Genomic DNA, 21,135 nt, shown 5'->3' on the forward strand with positions numbered 1-21,135 from the left:
GTTCTATATTTGTACCCACGCCTACAAGGGCATATTAGGTTGTCCTTTTTCATATTTTATACCAAGTATAAATCCAGCATCATCCTGTACAGCTTCATTGGAGAGCAGAATGATGCAGCTGTTGACCTGAGGGGTGAGATGATGTCCCCCTCTCAGCTCCCCTGTAGATTTGAACTATCCATTCCTAGAAAGACGGTGGGCACTGTGGCCCTTCAAGAAGCAATTCTGGATGCAGGAACAAGCTGGTGGCGGCGCTGACAAAGAGGTAAGCGCCACATGACGGACCTGGGCCCACCACTTGCTCCATAATGTGTCCCAGTGCTTGAGCAATTGATTGAGAGTGAAGCTGTGTTGCGCTGCACTGCCTGGACTGACACCTTGAGGGGGACGTCCCTGTATAAAGAGAGCGACCCTCCCCAGCCTGGGCCCCTCCTCCCCCGATATGGGGAGGATAAGACTTCCAAAGGGCCCCGGTGCAACACTCTAAAGCAGTACACCATCCCAAAGGGAGCTGCATTGAAGGCTACAGGACTGCTGGGGGCAGGGGAGCCAGTGCAAAACAGAGAACCATCCCACGCTGCCCTCCTGGAAGCCATTCAGGGATCTCAAATGGCATTGGAAGAGAAGATAGCTGTGGTGTCGATTGATGAGGGTCTGCTCTGCAAGGACCTCCGTAAGGTGGATGAAAGGGTCACGACTGCTGAACATTCAGTCACAGGCCTGCAGACTAAAGTCACAACCCTCAGGGTGCAAGTGACCGACTGATGACAGTGACTGCAACTCTGGAGAACAAGGTGGAGGATGCAGAAGGACAACCACGTAAAAACAACTTTAGGTTTGTGGGTTTCCCAGAAAGAGCAGAGGATGCCTCGGTCAAAAGCTTCATGGAGGACTGGCTGAAAACAAAATTTACCTTAACAGACCTGTCACCCATGTTTGCAATTGAAAGGGCTAATAGGGCCTTGATGGCGAGGCTGCAGCAAAGTGGTACCTCTTAGGGTGATAACAGTGAAACTCTTCAACTATAGGGAACACAACAGCATACTGAAGGCAACCCTAGAGGCTGATTGTGTGCACCAAGAATCATAAAATCACCATCTTTCCAGTCTATATGAACAAGGTGCAAAGGAAATCCTTTTTGGGAGTTTAACAGAAACTTAAAACTAGGAACATTTTTGCACGTTGATGCACCCTGCACAACTTAAAGTAATTGCTAAGGCTCACTTCGTTGACAAGCCAAAAGAGGTATGGTCTTGGCTGGAGTTATGGGACCAGGTCCCTGGGCGTGAGAGAGAGCTGCAAAGGAATGACCGTGGGGGGGGGGACAGCGGAGAATAGGTTGTAGGAGGGACGGTGGCTCCTCCAGGGTGCAAACCCTAAGGAATCATCTTATGCCAAGAGTACTGGTTCAGCAGGGGGCGGGGAGAAGTTTGTTTTAACAGCTTTGTTTTCTTATAATTTACTGGTACTGAGAAGAGGGCTATATGGCTGGTTTGGCTGTGGGAGTTGCGTGGGGATGATGCAAGACAACGGGAATAGGGTGGTTTCAGGGGTGAGGCGGGGAACAGTGATAGGCAGCAACATCAGTGGATGAAAGGCACAAAGTTAGAAGATAGTCACTTGTAATGTCAGACGACCTGTTTGGGGTGTAGGCGGAATGGGTATGTGAATTAATACCAAGTGATGTCTTATTTGCACAGAGAAGAAATATGCATAAAGTCTCTCCGGGAAACACACAAGTGATGATGACTGTTAGCTGTGACAAAAGTGGAGGGGTCAGTTATACTCATCAACATACTCAGTCTATTGAGGGTTGGGAGGGGATGTTTAATCGTGTGGGTGGCACCTGTTTAAGCTGCAGTACTCTGAGGCGTATCCGAGCAGCAGATAAGTCTTAGTGCAGGGAACATTAGATGTCACGGATATTTGTATTTTGAATGTGTATGCACCTAACAGCGACAACAGAGATGTTAATCTGAAACTGTAAGAGTTGTTGATGGACAGCGTGACCACCAGGTTACTGTGGGTGGAGGATTTTAACTGTGTGCTAGGTGGTGATCTTGATAGGCGGCCTCCGAAGCATTTGACGAATCTGACTATGGTGGACTTGCTGTGAATGGTAATGCAGAATGTGGGGTGTGTGGACGTCCAGAGAGAAATGCATCCAGCAGCTAGAGAATACTTGTGCCACTCCTTAACACATTGTACCTACAATAGATTGGACAGGGCATTGGGCACTGACAACATAGCCTCCTCAGTAATATCTGCCAAGTATTTGGGGTGTTTTTCATCAGACCACTTGCCTTTGCTTCTTGAGTTTGTGGGTGGGAGGTCGATGTGTGGCCCCTGTAGCAGGTGGTTGTCCACTGATACCCTAATGGAACCGGCATGCTGGGAGACATTGGTTGCAGCGCTAACTGAGTATATGGATAGAAACTGGGGTACGAGGGCTAGCAGAATGAATTAGTGGGAGGTGATTAAGGCAGTGTAGGAAAGTGGAGTATTATGTGGTGTGGGGGTTAGTCGTCACCATGTATACTCTCACTATACCCCAAAAATGGTACTTGGATTCACACTAATAAATCCTTAGCTCAGACCTGGTAGTGTGGCGAAGAGTAGTCTGGAACTTGTGTTAAGCATTTCAGAGCACCACATAGACGATAAGTAACTGACAAGACTCAAAAGAACTCCAATACCAATTTATAAAAATAGAGCTTATTTTTAGCTTAATTTAGACACCAAAACAAATAGAATTGATTAAGTATAACCAGCGTTCTAGATTTTAAGCAATATTAAATCACAGCAGAACTGGCACTTAAATGTTGCATTTAAGTCTATGAGAGAAATATCACTGGTTGCAAAAACGCCCTTATAAATCGAGTTGTGTGGAACCCTTTTGGGGTTGGTTAAAGTTCTGCAATCCGTAGGACCAGATCATGACTGTCACTTTGGGTTAACCTGGCCTGTGGCGTCCGGGTGCAGTGCTGCCCTGGCTGTCCATGGTGCTGAACGGGACTCACGCTGAAGTTAATGGCAGGAAGCCACTGATGACAAACGACCACTTGAAGGTCGTGCTGCGGGAAAACCTGGTAGGGTTAAGGTTGTTTGGGTCCCGGGACTAGGCTACAGCAGTCAGTCCACTTCCATCTGGTCAGTGGGGTAAGGGTGCGGAGTTGTGCTGGCTATCAGTGGTGCTGAACAGGACTCGCGCTGGTGCCGATTTTCCCGTGAACATGGTGCTGCAACAAAGGGGATGCAAAAACTCAGCTGTGGGGTCGTTGCTGACTTCAGTCACAGGTGCTGGGAAGTGCTCTCCTGTTGCAGCGTTGAGTTAGGAGTCGGTTACCAGGCTGGTGATCAACAAGCCTTGGTAGTGGTAGGCAAAGCAAAGTTTTTTGAAGACATCTGGAAGTCCAGGGGAGTATGCTAGCGGCCTGTAACTTTGGGGAAGGCCGGACTACGTCTCCCACAATACATTTTACCAACTGGATCTGGTTGATCGCTTGATCGGCCTGATGGCCGGCGCATCTTCTGTTTCAGAGCGTCTTTGTGCCCTCAGTTTGCAGGGCACCGGTGCCACCAGTCCAAGGGAGACAGAGTGCTTCTGGCGTCCACAGGGGTCCCCCTGGTCGGGAGTGACGAGTTTCAGCCAAGGACGAGGGTCGATCACACACTTCCCAGTCAGTTGCCACAGGGACAGAGTATACCTCTTTTGCATTGGTGCAGACGGCAGAGTCCGGTTGTCGGTGATGCAGAGCTCCTCTTTGTCCTTTTTTTGTTGAAGTTAGTCCATCAAATCTGAGATTCTGGTGACAGGGGTGTCCCTTAAATACTGGATTTAGGGGAGTTATGAGTGTGGAGACTAGTGGGCTATGGTAGGCTAGCTCCTACAGCTAATCTGTCTGGGGGCTGGATACAGTGGTTGCGTATCCGAACGGATGGATCTTCCTGTGCTCTCGCCAGCAATCTGTGAGGAACTAGATGTTGAGCTCACCCAGGAGGGAGGCGCTGGGAAAGATTGCCGGGGGAAGACACCGGGTGGGTATAGATTCCCAATGGAATATTATCAGGTCTATGCAGCGCAGCTAACGGAATCACTGTGGAAGTCTCTAGGGAAGCTAGACATAGGCATGTGCTGTCTCCCACACTCAGGGAGGAAGTGGTCTATATGGTGCAAAGCCAGGAGGGGATACATCAGATCCTGCGGCCTACAGACCCTTGACAATGCTTAATGCCGACAAAAAGGTGCTCTGCAGGGTCCTTGGCGAGCAGCTACAGGGGGTGGTGGGGACACTGGTTTAAGAGGATCAGTGTAGATTCATCCCTGGCAGAAGCACGGCTATGAATCTGCACAGATTGACTCATGTGCTGCATTCTGTTGAGGGTAGCTGTGTGGAGTTAGCTATGGTGTCTGTGGATATCCGAAAGCATTCAATATGCTTGGTTGGATGTAGATGCATTAAGTCTTGCAGCAAATGGGTTTTGGTCCGGGCTTCCCCGGTTGAGTAAAGAGTCTTTATAGATAGTGCACCTCGGTCCTAAGTGCGTAACTGTGGGCTGGTGTTGGCAGACTGGGAGGTTGAGAAGGGCACCCGTCATGGATGCGCCCTGTCCCCGCTGTTTGCATTCGCCATGGAGTCCTTGGCGGTGAAGCTCTGGAGTGAACTGATAGAACTGAGGGACTAGGGAATACAAGTTGGGGATAGCATACATTTGATATCGCTATACACTGATGACATGCTGTTTTACTTGAGGAGACCCAGGGACTCTGTACCAATGTTATTTGACAACCTGGACGAGTTTGAAACTGTGGCTGATCTAAAGGTTAATAAACTTACTACTCTGTGGTTCCTGTTGGGGGCACTGCACACAGTGTCTGGCCTACAGCTGCCTCCACTGCGGCTACCTTGGAAGACAGAGACTATTCAGTATTTGGGAATCATGGTGGCACATGAGACAGAGGGCCGATCTTATCACACCACGGGGAGGATGCTGGAGGGGTTGGCGAGGTACGTTACATTTTGGAACACATTGCCGCATTCAGTGGTGGGTAGGATCGGGGTTGCGAAGATGGTTTTCCTTTCCCAGTGTCTGTATAATGTGTAAAACTCACTGTACATGATAGCATGTAGCACGTTCGAATCTTTGGATAGTTTATTTTGTTCTCTACAGTGTGGCCAGGAAAAAGAAGCAGAGTAGCATTGGCAACACATAAGCTAGATCGTAAAGAGGGGGGGTCATGGGCCTGCCTGATCTTGAGCTGTATTATAATGCGGCTCTGTTACAACATGCAACGTGATGGGTCATGTGGAGGATAACTGGGAGTAGAGGTTGCTGAAGGGAACCTGCAGGACCATGCCTCTGCTGGAGTTGCTGATGAGGGGGACTAGGGTGTCGGGCCACTTCACCTATCTGGTGCATCCGGCGGCAGAAATGTGGGAGAGAGTGATTAGCAGGTTCCTAAAATGGCCTCTGTTCGCGAGAGAGGTGGGTATTTGGTCATTAGTACCGTTCACAAGCATCAGTGAGGCTATGTTGGTGGCTTGCTGGAGAGCAGGGAGTTGCTGGAGGGATCTGTATCCGGATGAGCGGTATATTACTTTTGAGAACACTTGTACAGAGTCCTTGGCGGGGAGTGGGGAGTTCCTCTGCTAAAATTGCCAGTACGGCCCGGGAGATTTGGACGGGGTTTCCCCGAGGCCCCCGACAGATACGCTGCAATTGTTATTGCTCAGTGATGCGTGGCGTACTGTGGCTTTGTTTTATAGGGCACTCAAATGGGACAGAGTTAAGGAGAGCTTTCCTGCCATACATGGAGAAAGTATGGAAGGAGGGTTTTGAGCTTAACTGACGGGTGTTTTGAAATGCCAGGTTTAAGCCGATACACTTCAATTACTTACACCGTACGTATCCAACGCCAATCAAACTGATCAGAATGTATGCAGGTTGGTGGACTGCCTGAGATGCGGGGCGGCAGGCCTCTCCTTTCTACATATGGAAAGGCTGTGCCCAGCAGTGAGTGCTTCTTGGGGAACTGTGATGGTGAGACTGGAGAGAGTGACTGGCATTGTGGTGGAAGAGACCTACAAATGATGTATCCTGGGTATAACTAAAAAGCCCGGGAGGCAGGCAATGCGCTGGAAGTTTTTGCAGCTGGCGCTGGTAGTTGCCAGTTGCCAAGCAGCATGTAGTGATGGGGTGGCTGTGCAGGAGAGTCCTGTTGGTGATGTTATGGCGTAGGGATACAGTTGAATCGGCCGTGGCTGAAGAGACGCACATTCAACTGGCTAGAACAGATGATAGAGTGAGGGAAGATTTGTATTTCTGGGCAGAGTTACTGGAAGCTTTTTAAGGGGTTGAGGAGGGCGCTGGAGATCCGGATGCGAGAGAGTGGGCTGAGGGTATGAGTGCACAAGGTACGACAATGGAAAGGGAGGGACTGAGGACGATGTGTTGGAAGGACATGCTGAGAAGGGGGGGGTTGGTGGGCTTTTTATTACCATGTATACATTATTTATGTTCTAAGGTGAAGTCAAAGGCTTTACATACACCACAAATTTTAATGCCCAAACATCGGAGGTAGATTCCAAAGATCCTGTAAATTGTGTGCAAGAGAAGGTAACAGGGCCCTGACAACATAGTCCCATATATTTGTCCCCCCTTTAAAAGCAAGTCAGAGTTTGTCATACATATCAATTTCATGACATCTCAGTGTTGGTAATCACCTTTTTGATTTAATTGCTATGTGCACAAAAAGTAGTAACACATGTAAGTCTATCACAGTTGGTACTGTCATTGTTTGACTTAGGCTCCAGTAAATATCCTCTAGGGAATACCAAGCTCTCTCTGGAGCTATTTTCAATAAACACTTGGGGTATCCATGTTCAAGGAACCGTGTGGTCAATATATCAGACTCTGAAAATTAATCAGTCCTGCGGAAACAGTCCAGTCTGATCCTTAAATTGGCCATACGTGAGGTTTCTGAGGCGTTGGCATGAGTATCTCAAAAGAGTGCTAAGGAAAAGAGTTGTGTAGTGAGTATTAGTGACTTTCCTTTTTACAATTACATTTTTTAATTGGATGTGACTATTTGGTGACTGGCTTGGAATGATCAGTACACTTCTTGGTGAGTGCACATTTATATATATCAGCTTACCTTGTTAATTTTCAGGAATTACATGTCTTTTTAAGCCATCTTTTGATCTATCTCTAGGTTTGCCCTGACATATGTGCACTGGGTATTCCATGAAATGACATTTCGTTCATAGGTTTTCTACATTAAAGAACTGGTTAGCCTTCCACATTTAGTATTTGCTTGTCGAATCACATTGCATGCTAGGCCAGGTCCTCCCTGGACCAGAAACAAGCATCCTGGGACTGGTTTCGGGGTTTCACCCCTCATCAGCCAGGCTAGCTTGAATCCAGTGGCACAGTGAGCACAGGACCTATGTCTGGGCATACCCTTCCCACTTAGAGCAACTATAGCAACACAAAAAGATGATGGACGGAATGCTGAACATTGTCAAACATTCACCCCTAGCCACAGACCTGGGTTTAATCCATTGTTATTCTGCTTGCCACGTCACCCCAGTTTGGACCCAGCCATATGCAAATCAGTGGGAACAATCCAGCCCGAACTGCCAGGCCAGGTTTTCCCTGGACCAGAAACAAGCATTGTGGGGCCTGGCCTGGAAGTTTGGGCTGGATTGTTCCCACGAGGAGCAGGGTCAAGACTGATTTGCATATGGCTGGGTCCAAACTGAGGTGGGAGGGTGAACAAAAGAACGGGGGGTTGGGATGCTATCCAGAGCGATCGACAGTGGTTAGACAAAGCCAAGCACTCCTCTCACCACCTTTTTGTGTGTTTCATGTACCGTTCTAAGTGACGTGGATATGCCCAGATATGGGTCCCATGCTCACTGTGTCACTGGAACCAAGCTGTCCCCAGCTGAGCAGCCCAAAACCAGGGCAAACCGGTCCAGGGTTTCTAGTGTTCCAGTTTAGGGAGGGCCTGGCAGTTAGTGATGGACTGCTGCCATGACAGGGTCAAGGCTGATCTGCATTTGGCTGGGACCAGACTGAGGTGGCATGGTGAGCAAAAGAATGATGGGTTGGGATGCTACCCTGATCGATCGCCATTGTTTAGACAAATTGCAAGCATTACTCCCATCACCTTTTGTGTGTTCATTTCTGCCTGTATCAAATAGGACCAGATTGGATTCGGACAGTCTATGGAAATTTAACAGACTTGACCCTAGTGTGGTGTCCTCACATACTGTGAGGTTTTGACCAGGCTTTTATACATAAAATAATTTTGAATCTTGGTTTTGAATTTTTCTGATTTCGTTTTTATGCATCACTTTTGCTCAGCATGAGCGATGTTGCGCTTATCAAGGAGCACTTTAGCTGACATTATTGTAAACTTCATTGGTGCTATGTTTTCACAAATTGTCCTCTACCTTTTTACTTTTGTGTGTTTAAGTAATTTCTTTTGTGAAATAATTCCCTTTTCATTCATATTAAGTGAATATGAACAGAAACAGTATTAATAACCCAGCTTCTGAGGAACACAGAGTAAGGGTCAGAAGGGGGATCAGAATTTGTAAAATGCCCACAAAGAGGTTTGGGAGCATTCACAAACTTAAAAAGCAAACCACTCCTTGTTATGCCCACCACCCATACTTTGCGTTGGATGTACTACCCCAGATTTCCCCACATTAGTGGTGGAAGAATCCGCAGTAGTAAATCTATTTAGGCTAGGCTTTCTTTTTGTGAATTGCTAGTAGGTAGAAGCATTTTCAGCCATAAGCGCAAGTATCCAGCCAATGTTACATTTGTGAATCAGTTCCATTGAGTGCTGCTACATCAGGACTGATTTAGGTGTGGACAGGATAACAGTGTGCCAATACGGAGACTACTCAGTGTCGTAGAAGTGAATCTCTTTATGACACATCAACAAGTTAAGATTATACATGCTAACACTTCTGTATAAATTAGTGAGACTGACAAATCAAGGATCTTATTTGTATTATATAGAACTCACAACTACTTTAATGTGCGAATTATTCCTCCTAATATATGTAGAGTGATCTGAAAATTTTTTCATTTCATAAATATTCATCTAATTGTTTAAACAGCACAGACGCATGCCCAAGTTCGGTTACTTATCTGGTGAATTGGGTTGAAATGCAAATAAATGTTTAGTACTAGAAAATAATTACATTGAGAAAGTACCCAAAGGTACATTTTTCCAGTTATAACAGGTTAAAAAAATACCCCTTCCTTGAACTTTTCACAAATAGGCTTTTTATAAAAGAGTGTTGTGGGCCATACAATATGGCTATACTTTCTACTGATCATCTTCACTGTCACTAACATACGCTTGATGCGTAGTCCAGTTAAGTAATGTTTATTAGAGGCGGTTACTATGAAACACCTAGAACTAACCCCATGAATCTTTGTCCACAAGTATGTAATTGTAAGTGCTCTCAAATCTGGTAGGCAGTAAAAGGCCAGGGAATCTTTGTTACTACCCGTAGACAACATTAGCTTTATGTATTTATTGGCCACAACACGTTGTTAATTTTTACTACTATGCAGTTAGTCATTATTACTATTAATAAACAGAAGTGTGTAAACATCTTATACAGGCACTTATATATTTTTCACTGAACCAAGCCCATGGATCCTACAAACTAGCCCCACAACCAAGCCTGACCCACTTGTTGATTTCAGTAGTAAGGGAAAGGAGACATTTCCGATTGTTCAACAACAGTCTGTGAAAGAAACAGATATTAATAGATATGTCTAGCAAATTTCTGGGTAGAGTTATACATGTGGCTTGAAATGAGCTTCAAAAAACAGCAGCTGAACATGGTTCCACATAAGACAAACATTTGCAAAGCAACAGGTCTCACACTTGCTTGAGTTAGAACTATTAGCATTGTAACTCATAACTGGATTTTTCTTGCACATAAATTGAAACAAGGCTCACTGTTAAAAAAAAAAAAACATGCATTCGAACATGAAGCATGGGGCACAGCGGCGAGGAGAAAGGTTCGTGGCTGGGATTAAAGGCAAAACCAAACCCAGGTGAGAGGAGGGGCCATCACACGCTGTAAAAGGAGGAAGCATAGCGTAGTGTGATGGCCAACAAAAATGTTCTCTTAGTGAAATCCCCCTGGGAGGAACTTAGCATGCAAAGGAGGGACATTTAACAAAATGCACCAATAAAAATAAAGCATTTAAGACAAACACAACAAAGAATGAATGGCAAGAGTAGACGTGGTTAAAATCCCACATTCAATACAACATGTCTTGCAGACAGCGCTGCCAAGCTCTACCAAAAAAAAGGACTAGTTGGCTATGTCACCAGTTCATTGTAACTGAACAAAGTTTAAACCTAATTAGTTGTTGTTGTGAAGTCCATATTAAGGAATTAAGAGCATTCCTTAGGCACCTCATCTGCTCCTGTGCACTCCTCCCAGAAACTCTCACACGGCAAGAACACACCAAAAAAAGAAAGTGAAACTCAATATTGAGCAGCATGTGGGTGCACATCAGGCGTCTTGATTTGCGCAGCACCTTGGAACACTTACATGGAGATGATCTGCGTTGCTGCCATGATGTTAGAACATATGACAAGGTTCTTGTTGGTTAGAAGCCTGCATCATAGCAACAGATATATCAGAATCAGGACGAGCTTGAAAGTCATAATGTTGAATGTCGGGACACTTTTGCACCAAGAAAATTGTCACATGTGGCGCATCTTTCAGAACTCAATATGGTTCCAAATCCTTTGGGCCAAACTCACTTGTGAATAGCTCTGCCTGCTTACATATCACTAATGGGCATGTTGCCCCCAGATCCAGGGCAAATTAAGTCCTCCAGAAAGAACAGCACCAATCGCGGGTCCAGATTCATAGCATGCCCCAACTTTACAGAATGCGGTCTGTGAGTGACCCCAGCCTTAGTGCATGCTAGTCATCTTTCATAAATACTCACTGTATGGACTATGGCCATACAATTCATCCTGCCACCTAACTCCTGTTTGTCGCCATGTGTTGCATTTTTCCTGTGCTAAAACTAGCTGTAATACAGTTACAAAGTCCTGGATGCGAACAGTCACGATGCAAGATGGCCCCATCTCTGGGGCAAGATCAATATTGAGGGAAGTTATCCAAGTTGTGGGGCTGCTGTGTTTTTTTTGCCTGATGTGCAAGTAGCACTACTAGGCCTTGGGCAGTGTCTTTCACACAGTTGCAGACTTAATTTGCCCACTAGTCGGAAGTCATCATGAGAACTAAGTTTGCTGCATGCAGGTTTACTTCTGTTCATGGCCCGTTCCTAAAAGATGCTGAATCTTTTGAAAGGCACTCGCGAGACTCATCAGCCAAGAACTTGTAATAGATTCCCTTTGAAATGGAAATCAGGTAAATGGAAGCTGCCTAAACAAAGAATAAAATGCCCTCTACGGCAATATAGGCATCTGTTACAGCATCCCTGACAAATCGACTCAAACGAAGCATAGGTGAGCACCCAGGTCTCCGGACTCAATTAGTCCTTGCATAGGTTGCCCCCTTGAGTCAGACAGTGGTGGATCATTTAGTACTTGCCCTTTTTAAAGAGACGATTCAGAGTAGTGAGACGACAATATCACTATGAGGGTTGTACTTCAAATGAACCTTCCTTACCCACTATTTGTAGTTCCTTCTGCCTGGCATTTATTTTGTCTAGCTGAGGTTTCGTGCCACCTGCCCAACAGTGGTTCTGTGTAGGGAATTTTGAAGCTTCAGATAAGCACTTCTTTTGTATTCCTTACGATACATGTAATGTACGGTGGCCCCATTTTAAAGCGGATGAGAAAAAAAGGGCCTTTGGGTACGGGAAAGAGGACTATGGCTGTGGATGTGAGCCCAACAAGGGAATATTTGGGTTTTCTGTTGGAGTTGGCTGTGCCCTCCACTACACACACACACACACACACTGAAAGCCCACAGTATTTCCCAGGCAAATCTTAGATGTATGTGCATGCTACAAAAGAGGTAGCAGTTATGTGCTTTCTGCTGAAAGGTTGAATTGGACGTTTCTGTCACCCTAGGAATCCGAAAGAGCTTTAGCTGGTCACCAGGTGGATGTGAAACACACCCAGTAAATGATTTTGACACAGTAAATTATCAGGGGAATTGGTGGGGTCCAAGCAGGTTGTAGGGTGGATTGAGTGTCAACCTGGCTTCACGTGGCAGTTGCATTCATCAGGCTCTGAAAGGACTGGCATTTGTTGGACTGCTGACCCGCTTTAATGACTGCTCCATGCATGCATGGTGGTTTGACTGTACACTGTACAACTGAGGATGAATCTGGGAAGCCCTGCCCTGTTGTTGACCTTATGCCTCAAACACTTTCTGTTGGATATGTCCTTCAAGTGCATTCCCTCCAAGTAACTGCGTATGCATGGCAGGTTTTGATGAGTTGCCAGGTGAACCATGTCCCAGATGTCGCTTGTTGCGAGTAAATTATCTGCATGAGTTGATGTATTAAGGATAAATGTGTTTCCACCAAGGGTAGTGTGTTGATTCCATGTTTGCATCCTGGATCCCACTGGAGGTTTGGTTAAATTTAATGTGCCTAATGTTGCTTCGTATAATCGTGCACAACAACCAACAGTAGATCGCATGTGCTCTAATGACTCTTCTGCTTCCTTTTTTTCATTACATGGCCAAGGTAGCTTCTATATGCTGGCATGATGCCAGGTTAAATGCAGCCTTAACATGCTTCAGGGTGCCTGACTCTTCTAGGTTGCCTAAGGGTGGTTCATGAGGAAATGCCTTGATCTGTGATTTCTCCAAAATTGTGGCCGCTAGTAAGTTAAAGACTTCTAGCCTATTTGCTACATTATACTTTGACATGACCAGTTTCCTAGTTTTCGTGCCAACTGGCTGATAGTTGAAAGAATGCCTGCCTTGGGGTGTCATGCATCCCCTGAATGGGTGGTGGGTGCCTGCATCTGTCCCATTGTGATTTCCCATCCTTCTCAACTACTAGCCTTTACAGTCACTGCAAATGAATTCCAAAATTGCTGAAGAGGGGGCTGGCTCTAGGCTGTCTGCCCACACCTCCTACTTCAACATAAGCAGACATTCCTTCATTTCAGGCTCTGTCCTAAACCTACCCCTCTCAAATCCAGCAAGCCCTCCTCTGTCCTGTTCCTTCTCTCTTTAGTTGCTCCAATTATGTTGCTGCTCCTCAAATCAATTAAATGTAGTGGACACAAGTCACCAGCCTGTATACAATTGTTCTTTCAGTACACCACTGAAATGAAATATGTATCAATTCACAACCAGGAGCGATTGTTACCAAAAACATTCCTTGCCAAAATAAGCCATCATCTAATTTCTGTTCTCTTGTTGCATCCTGCCCCACACCCAAATCCCCCATTTTCCTATCCTATACATTCGTGCCCGCTTACCCCTCAGATAACACTGCACCACAAATAGTAAAAGCCTGCAACTCGTCTACACTGTGCCTCCATGCTTGCTAGAGTGAGGAAAATACCTCTACCTATTCTCAAACCAGCATTAGAACATATGCACCCCTTACCGACTCTATCCACTGAACTATCAAAGTTCTTCACATTCACCCACTTTCATGTGGCCACTTAAACATTTTAAAAACACACAGGTAGTCCCCAGAGTAAAGTTTCAACAATCACTTAATATGGTTCAATACATCACCCTCCATGTTCACACTATGCTTATTTTGCAGAGATAAGGGGACCTTGATCCACTAGACACATATTGTGAGTACACCAAAAGCCACATTCCCTCCCTTTCTAATCCTGCTGTACCCTGGATATACTGTGGACATCTTTTCAACAGGCCCATACCTACATGCCCCTGGAAAACGTACCCCAATTTCTTTCGACACCTTACTGACAGTTGGTCGCCCATAAAGGCTAAAGGATATCATGATGTTACTGCAAATATTCCAAAAATACAACCCAAACCAACAGATAGTTGGCAGTTAGCAGGTCCAGACTGGTCACCCCAAAATAGTTTACAACAAACACTACTACTACTACTACTGAGATCAACGGATTCAGCCTGTTACATGTTTACTTTTGCTTGTTACTGGGTGATTCTTCTGTGCATATACAGTCATCTCGGCACTAGAGGAAAAAACGTGCAGATTTAGTCCATGTTTGCTGAACTGAGCTACACTCATGCTTTTTTTGTCTTTAGAAGACCACCATTTGCAAATCATTATTCTTTGGTTACAAGAGGAGATACTGTCCAGAGTATGAACTGCAGACTCAAATTCTGGCTACCCCTACATGAAGTATATAGGGCCGGGACCGTAAAGGCAGGGGTGAGCCTTGTTGATTAAGTGACACAGTTGTTTAGTGTTGTCACATGCAGTTTCGTTCTGGTATAAACTCTGCTTGGTCTGGGTCACCCAGGTGCTGCATTTGTGGGGCAAGCCAGGCTGCCAGGATTTTCATAGAGATCTTAGCAGCTACATTGAATAGTGAGATAGGCCGGTAGGATGAACAAAATGTTAGGGCCCTTGCCCGGTTTTGGGAGGACTATAATGGTTGCTAGCAGCATGGAGTCTGTGAGCTACACTAAAAGAGTTATAGAGTCTAGTTAATTCGGTGTTGTAAAAGTCTGCTGTGTAGCCATCAGGACCCAGTGCTTTATCGGAAGTTAGCTTTTGTATGGCCTGCAGCACCTCCTCAATGCTAATATCTTTCTCTAGAGCTGCGGATTCAAGATTGGAAAGGCGGTTCAGTGGCAGCTGCCCCAGATAGAATTCTGCTTGACTGGGCTCTAAGTGCTCAGAAGTGTATAGTGGGGTGTAGAAGTGTTCAAATGCTTGTGCTATGTATTCATCTTGGACTGCCAAGTTGCCCTGGGAGTCCTCTACCTCCATTATTCGATGCAGAAGGGTTTGAGTACAGAGCCGAAGCGCTAATAAGCGCAACGCTTTGTTCCCTCCAGCATAGAATTTTGGCTTTAAGGGCAGGAGAGCATATTCCTCTTTGCCCATGTCCAGGGCTTTGAATTGTTTGCGAGCAGTTGTTAGCTGCCTCCTGACTTTACAGGCACCTATACGTTTGTGTTCCTCCTCTAAGTCCCTGACCTCAGTCTCCAATCGAGCCCTCTTATCTCTTCTATCCCTGTTCAGACAGGCCGTTCTTGCAATAAAGCTGCCACAGAGCACCGCCTTCATTATGTCCTTAAGTAGGGCCACTGTGACACCTGGGTTATCGTTAGGCTGTAAAAACTCTGTGATGGCTGAAGTTATTTCTGAAGTCGTCTCGTCCTGGCGCAGGAGTGTGTGGTTTAGGCGCCAGGAGTGTTGCTGTGCCGAAAGTACTGGCAAGCGACAGACGATGAGGATGAGGATGGGCGAGTGGTCCAACAGGGCTGCCACCCAGATGTCTGCTGCTGTAATGTTTGTGCTCAGATGGTGGGAGAGGAAAAAAAATAGGCAATCCGGGTGTAGGACGGGTGGACTGCAGAAAAGAATGTGTAGCTCTGGTCGAGTGGATGGCGTGGTCGCCAGACATCCACCAGACCCGTCTCTGCCAGGCATTGGCGAAATGTAGAGGAGTGTGCGTCCGTCTGGCCTGCCCTTTGCGTGGACCTGTCCATTATTGCATGTGGGACCAGATTAAAGTCACCCCAATCATTATGTCCCTGTCTGGTGTAGTCAGTATTTGCCTTACAGCCTCCTCTAAGAATGTCTCCTGATGGGTGTTAGGGCATGTTTGCTAGTGTGAATGTATATCCTTGTGTGGCAATGCGCAACGACAGCGCCCTGTCTGTGATTTCAAACTGAGCCTGGACCACCTTCCCTGATAAGTGAGTATCCAAGAGGATCTCTACCCCAGCTGTTTTCTTTGGGTCCAAGGTGAAGTTCTGACGGTCAAACCATTTCGAGCGCAATCGCTTCCAGTCAGCCCTAAGCAAGTTTGTCTCTTGGATAAGGCAGATAACGCATTTTGATTCTTTGAGGAAAGAGAGGAACACCAGGTGTTTAACCAGGGCATTCAAACCACAGACGTTTAAGCTTAGAACCTTAACCATAGGCCTGCTGCCTGGTCCGCTTCGCCTTACTGGGGGCGAATAGTGCCCATCTCACTGGCTTGTCTGAGGTCTGCTGCATGCGTAGGTAGTGCATGCCCTCCATTCCCATGCAATCTATGTGTGAGGAAAACAAAATCAACCAAACAACAGTTTAAGCATGTGGTTCCCCGCCTGGGAACCTGCGTAAGTGATGTAGCGTTGGGGTCCATGTCATTGGCAGAGTCCTTCATCAAGTCAGGGATACAGGGGTGAACTCCACTGCCAACGGCTAGTGGCTGCTGCTGGGACAAAGTGAAACGGCCCCCCTCAGCCATGTTGCGCTGCAGGGCCCCCCGTGATCGGACCAAGCAAGAGACTGCTTTCCGGTGGGTCCCCTCTTAGTCACTGTCTGTGTCGGAGGTGCTTTCCCTCTGTTGTAGCTATTGGAGCAGTGCCGACTGCTCAAGCATTCTCACCTGGTCTGTTGGTTGGGCACCAGCGGCACCGACGGGGCCCTGGATTTCTTGTGGGGGGGGGGAGGGGGAAGAGGTGTGGATTGACTTGTCCGGACCCAGTGCCTCCCCGTCCAGCAATGTGTGCCTCCTCCGTGTGAAGGCTGTGTGTTTCGTTGTTCCACACAAAGGTGATGCGGGAAGGGTGTTCCCACTTATTTTTGATCCCTTTTTCATGCATAAGGCCGGTGAGGGGAAGAAGATTTCTTTGTAGGGTAATCAAGGAGAAGTCCTGATAGAGCCATACTTTGGTGCCCTCAATGCCAATGAAGTTTTAATCTCTGACCGCTGCTCTGATGGCTTCTTTTTTCAGATAGTAATATAGGCATGATAGAATGCCTTGTGGTAGCCCCGGGGAGCAAGCTGGCAATCTGTGTGTGCGGTCTAGGATAATGTCCCACCATCGGCCTGGAGCAGGACGCCTTTGATGCATATATTGCACCGCCTTGATCTGTTCTCAAGGTCTTCCAGCTGATAGTTGAGGTCTGCAGTTTTATCTCCAAGAGTGAAAATCTCGCACCTATGTTCCTCTAACTCCTCATCTTGATTGTTGTGTACAAGCTCCAGGGAACTGATTCTTTGTACCCATTCGCCCATGTTGCATCTAATGTCTTTGACATCCACTTTTAATTCTTGTTACATGGCGGCTGTCATCTCTCAGTGTGGTAAAGAGGCTCTCGAGAAACTACCATATAACAGGAGCATCCAATTCCAAGGTGACGTCTGACTAGGTCCCTGCGGGACACACAGGGCAATGGGAGCCTTTCTCTGCTTGGTCTGTCTTCTTTCCTGTTGGCTTTGTGTACATTTTTTTGATGGAGGAGTCTTTCCGCATCACACGAGCATTCGCCATGCTGCCGGAATGGGCAGCAGGAGCAGTGTAAGCGGGGGTAAGAGGGCACTGCCTCCCGGCTTTACTTGGTAACGACCAAGGATCTGGGGCACAAAATTCTGTGTCAGCATCCCAATGCTCTCCTTACACCACCTCTCTTGCTGTGCCCGTCTCTTCAGTCCCCTGCAGGCATTGACCCTCACCAAGGGCAAGACTGTGACGGAGTCCTCCTCCAACAGCGGCGCCTCCCGACACCGACAGGCTACTTTGATTTGTATAATAAGTTGTTCCCGGGTGACCTCTCCTGCTTCTCTGGTCCTTGGCTCGCAAGGCCTTGCTTATCTTTGGGGGGCACCCCTAGTTCATCCGGGGCGGAAGTGTATTCAACTCCGTCTGCCCTGTTATAGCGTGAGACCGTGGTCATGCTCCACCGTTTGCCAGAGGGCCCTAACCACAGGTGCGGCCCAGTGTTTGACGAATTGTCCTCGTTCTCTAGGTCCTGCCATGCCACCTTACTCCATCCCCCACCTCCGTCCGACCGATGTCCCTCACTGACCTAGGGGGAGGTGGTATGAAGAGTCACTCCTAATAGTTATGTGGCCCTATAGAGTAATCCACACCTCTGCGTGAGTTGCACATCCGGGCCCCCACTCCACTCCTCACACTCCTTTCCTTAGCCCCAGATGTTGGGGTCCGCTTACTGCACCCTTTCTCCTCAAATCAAGGTACCTTCCCTCCTGGGCCATCCGATCAGTCCAGTCGTGCCTTCTGGAGGCCCCTGATGCTCAGCGGATCCTGCCTCCCCCTGCTCCTGGCTGCCTTCCCTGATCTGCACTGGCAGGCAACACGAGCTGGGACCGGCTGCTCCAAGTCTCCACTAGACACTCCCTGGGGCCGAGCCACTCGGTATAGGCTGCTGCAAGTCCAATTTCAACTAGAGACCCGCCACGGCTGCCATATTGTCTTCAGGTTCGCCCTGCACGGAGCCTGCGGCGGCGGCCTGGGAGAGCACCCCCAGGCCGATCACTGACCTCCCTCAAGTCTGCCACTCCGGTGGGCGAGCAGGGGCCCGCTCACCCAGTGGCTGTTAAGTTTCTTTGTCAGCTGATGGCCATCAGTCCTGTGGCCTCCTCTCTCCTGGGCCACAGCCCCACTGCCACTTGTCGCAGGGCACTCTGGGAGCGGGCAGATGCTCCAGTGGGCCAATCCGCCAGGCCCCCCCCACCGGCTCCTCTGCTGGGTCCCACCTCGCGATAGGGGGCTATAGTGCGCCTACTGCACCTCAAGGCCCAGCTGCGGCCACCATTTCCTTTCGCGCCGTACCTCTGACTCGGAGTCCACCGCCACGGGCCAAGCAGACACACCTGCGTCGTTAATTCTCCTTCGCCTCTTTCACCACCCAATACTGCGTGCTTTCCGCCGGTGTGGGGCCACTGCTGGCCCGGAATCGCCACTGTTTATTATCGCGGCGGCAGAGCTCTGCGGTCTTGCATCTGATCAGGGAGCCATTTTGGACACACCCCTCTCAGTTTCTGAACAATGAATGTAAAAAACATGAATGTAGTACGGATAGCAGTTTAACTCCTGTTTATGTTTCATATGTTTTGAATAATCTTACATACCTTAAGTGTTAGCTCTTTCCAGGATGTTGTGTAGCACATTATCCTTGTATATTGCGTACTATGAACTGAGTCATCGCCACATGGTTATAATGAACAATGCCTGAGATCTGTGGAGTTGAGACTGACCGCAGTGCGAATTTCTCACAGTGCCTGCCACTGGATCGAAAAGGTGTTTAGAATACATGATCATCCAAACCTTGGTCCCTCTGCAGAGCACAGGGAGCAGTGAGCACATATTCCAGTTGCAATTGTGATTCAGTGCAAATGTGTATGAAGGAGCCATACACCTGTCAGAATATTGACAACCAAAAGTAAAAGAAACTGCAGTGCTTACAGGTACATATGTGCTTGCATGCTTGGTGTAGGTGAAATCAAGATGCGAGGAAATGCGTTCATAAAAAGTCAAAAGAGGGTGCTGAAAAGTAAAGAGGAGGAGGTATGAGATAGGCAGATGGATAAAACGAAGAGAGAGAATAGGTATACATGGCTACATAAAGGAAACATAACGGGAGTGATTGAGACACTCTGAAGACCTCTACCTCTTCCACAAGTCTCTTGTTTAATTTACTGTCTTACAATTTCAGAATGTTAACATTTTCAGCAAATGAATTGTTGTTACTCATTCATCTTAAACAGCTAACAACCACTGACAAAGCCAATTGTCCTGGCTGGTTTTATGTGTATGTCAATTGTGTTATATATCTCGATGCAATAACAAAAAAACTCAGGGTAACCAAATTCCTGTCCGGTGGCAGACTGTGGGAATCACAGAAATTTTGAATACATGTTTAAGCCACACCATTAATTAAATACGCCACAACCCTTTTAGAACACCCCCACGCGTATTTAATCCCACTTAAATCCCTGCCACCATAGTTATCTTACTCTATTATCCCCTAAAGATTGCAGAACCCACAAACATATCTGCAACAGATGCCTTAATCCGTCAAGAGATTTTAAAATGTGGCCAATTTGCGACCAAATAAGTAACACAGGGAAGATTTAATGTCACATTAGATCTCGTTTGCAATTTATTTGCGACTGAGTTTAAAAAAAAGATAAGTTGACTGTCAGACTCCGATTTTCATTACTCTGCCACTCCAGATTCTCCCACTTTTCTGCTACCACAGTTTGAACTCTATTCTATAGCATCCTGTAATAAATACTCTCCACTTCTAGTACTGTTTCTAACTCTGATTATCACCAAAATCACCCACACCTCGCATTCGACTTCCCCGCAAACACCGGGTGAGATGAAGCTGATCAGGTTTACCTCGTCGCACGCTCTCTCTTACCTGACAGTAAGTTGCAGCAGCAGCTTCTTATCCTTAGAATCCTGGTGTAAACAGGACCCCGGCCTGGGGACGTCCCCTCGCTAGTTCTCGCCGTGTGTATCCTTTATTTGGGTCCCCCCATAGAGGATGTATTGATGAGCTCACTAGAACCCCCGGCGCAGGCGAGTCCTACGGCGCAACCCTGCGCGAGACACCAAACCGTAGCTTCCGCCTACCCGCTCGCGCTCCCACCACGTTCAAACACCCAACCAGTAGTAGGGTTTCCTTGCGAAGAACCGTCTTTCTCATCGTCCAATCGCAAGCGTCGCTGAGCTTTGCAATGACACATGCGCAATGAGCCTGCTGTGACCATAGAGTATCGTAGTTCTCGCTTCACTAGAGAGAAAAATCCGCCTGCAGACGTGGTCGTCTTCTGTTTGGGGAGAAGGCGGATTATTATTGTATGCGGATTCTCACGGCCACGAATAATCAACCCATCCACTCTAAAATGAAGGTTAAGACATATGCCCAAGAGCGTGATCCCGTTAAAATGAATGAACAGATTTTTGGATCGTGAGATAGGTTTGAAAAGATTGGGATTTCTTTTGAAGTTTTATGTAGCGTGAAATCGACCTCAGGGCATCGGGGCGCTTGTCACAAGCGAATGCTTAATTTACATTAGACACAGAGGGCCAGATGTATCAAAGGGTTTTACCCGTTCTGTGTCTATGGGAAAATGCTTTAGCACATATGGCCCAGGGAGAATAAACTATTTGTCCAGAATAACCGGATGTGTAGCCGACGCCGGACCAAAACCTGGTGTTT

At 47.1% G+C, this 21,135-nt stretch overlaps 1 protein-coding gene across 2 annotated transcripts in view; it reads right to left on the reverse strand.

Moving 5' to 3' along the window:
* SPC24 (SPC24 component of NDC80 kinetochore complex) overlaps positions 1 to 20,607 on the reverse strand; it is a 59,232-nt gene extending 38,625 nt beyond the window's left edge. The window contains exon 1 of one of the 2 annotated variants that reach the window (XM_069231817.1): positions 20,332 to 20,607. The gene's annotated coding sequence lies outside the window, so the exon portion shown is untranslated. The remainder of the gene's footprint in view (positions 1 to 20,331) is intronic. The other variant, XM_069231816.1, reaches the window with a different exon arrangement.
* Positions 20,608 to 21,135: the final 528 nt, after the last annotated feature.

The sequence above is a fragment of the Pleurodeles waltl genome, chromosome 4_2 (assembly GCF_031143425.1).
Source record: "Pleurodeles waltl isolate 20211129_DDA chromosome 4_2, aPleWal1.hap1.20221129, whole genome shotgun sequence".
Lineage (NCBI taxonomy): Eukaryota > Metazoa > Chordata > Amphibia > Caudata > Salamandridae > Pleurodeles > Pleurodeles waltl.